The sequence below is a fragment of the Leucopleurus acutus genome (assembly GCF_964270905.1).
Source record: "Leucopleurus acutus genome assembly, chromosome: 6".
In the NCBI taxonomy this organism is placed as follows: domain Eukaryota; kingdom Metazoa; phylum Chordata; class Mammalia; order Artiodactyla; family Delphinidae; genus Leucopleurus; species Leucopleurus acutus.
The window spans coordinates 51,060,821-51,063,082 of record NC_139149.1 but is presented as its reverse complement, the minus strand read 5'-3'; positions in this window follow the sequence as shown (position 1 = coordinate 51,063,082).

Sequence of the window (2,262 nt, the reverse complement as noted above, 5' to 3'; positions counted from 1 at the left end):
TGAGCAAAGAATAGCTGTCTTGGGCATAAAGAGGCCATCTTTTTTTTTTTTTTGGCAACAATGCTCCTTCTAAAAGGATATATTACCAAGCAGGGAAGGAGACACAGGATACTTACTTGGCAAGATAAAACAAATGAACAGTGATCCCAGGTGACTCTCTTACCCATTCATGTATCTATTAGTTGTGCATCACCAGCTACATACACAGCATTTTCTTTACAATCCAGTGTCTGGCATGTTGTAGGTCCTCAATGCATTTATTTAACAACATGAATTTTACTGAGCACTTATTATACTCTAGGCTCTGGTCCAAGTGCTGGGAATACAGCAGTGAACACAACAGGAAAATTATACCTGCTATAGTGAGTTTACCTGTGGCCTCCAAAAGATAAGGTCATTCTGAACCTCAGAACGTAAACTTATTTGGCATAAGGGTCTTTGAAGACGTAATTAAGGTAAGGATCTCAAGGTGAGATTAGGATGAGTTCTAAATCCAATAATTTTATAAGACAGAAAAGGAGAAGATACAGATAGAAGAAGGCCATGTGAAGACAAAGGCAAAGACTGGAGTCATGAAGCCCCAAACCAAGGAATGCCTTAATAAAACAGAGCAGGAAAATCATCTCGGGCACTCTTAGAGACTGCACATTGTTAGTGCAATAAATCTATCAAAGCAGACTATGAATACAGTGGGGGTTTTTTTGGACCCTCAATATACTATTGTCTAATGTTGAACTAAGAGTCACCTAAAACCCCAAAGTCAAAAGATTTTTGACTAGCTACGTTGTTATGTGGCCATATCTTCCACTTCCAGTGCTAAGTGTTATATTTTGCAGTCAGTTGTTCTAGCTTTCCAAGATCTTCACAGACCATAATTTTGATATGAAAAAATACTTACCGTCACCTTCAAATTTCTTGCCTAGAAATTTAGCAAGTATGCAAATTATGTTCATATCTCATTCACTGATAAATCAAAGCCCAGTACAGAAAGTTACAGAATACCATTTTCAACCTTACTCTATGTTGACACTCCCTCATTAATCATTAAATTTTGAGTGCAGCCACTTAAACCATTGTAAGTCTTCATATGTTATTTTAAAATCCTATTTTCCACAGGAATATCATAGGACTTTGTCACCTGCTAATTTAAATCTAGGTATATGACATTTATAATACTTCTTTTGACTTACAGGTTTAATAAACTTTTTGAAAGAAAACTGATTTGACGTAGCTTGAATTTCATTCTTAAAACCACTCTTTCTTCTAATGATTACTACTTCTTACAGATAAGTACTTCTGTCTAAAAATTTACAAAACATATATTTGATCAACTGAAGTAGGAGTTTTCTCAGGAATGTCAGTGTGCTTTTTTTCTTTACCTAACATTTTGTCAAGATTTTTCTAAATAGTATTTTCTCTTATGTAGTTTTCTGGCATGTTTTAATTTGCACCAACATTAAGCAGTATGTATTTAACAAGCTTATCTGCAAGTCATTTCAATATCTTGGAATATAACTCTATACCATTTATTCTAGAAAGTGAAAAAGTTTGTTATCTATAAAAACAAAAAATTTAGTTAATTTTTACCCAGAAATAAGTAAAGAGGGGCAACTCATCTGAAAGAATACATAAAATTTTGGCAGAAAAAATACTGTTGTACCAAACTGCAGGGATACACTACAAGAAGAAACAAAGTCAGTTCCACAAGAGAATTATGCACTTTAACTGCAAGTTACAGGACTTCTCTGGTGGCGCAGTGGTTAAAAATCTGCCTGCCAATGCAGGGGACACAGGTTTTAGCCCTGATCCAGGAAGATCCCACGTGCTGCAGAGCAACTGAGCCCGTGTGCCACAACTACTGAGCCTGCATACCACAACTACTGAAGCCCACGTGCCACAACTACTGAAGCCTGTGCACCTAGAGCCTGTGCTCCGCAACAAGAGAAGCCGCTGCAATGAAAAGCCCGCGCACCACAACGAACCACAGGCCCCGCTCGCCTCAACTAGAGAAAGCCCATGTGCAGCTACAAAGACCCGATGCAGCCATAAATAAATAAATAAATAAATAAATATTTTAAAATGCAAGTTACTAAAGGAGATTCCGGCAAATTCTGCATGTTACTTCAAATGTGCTTTCCTGTCAGGAGGAAGGGTAGAGGTTCAGGCTACTGCTGGGAGAAACAAGAACTGTGATACTTGTAAAGATATAACATTTTAAAGGTTTTATACTAGGCTGAAAGAGATCTTTTCCTCTGACCAGAT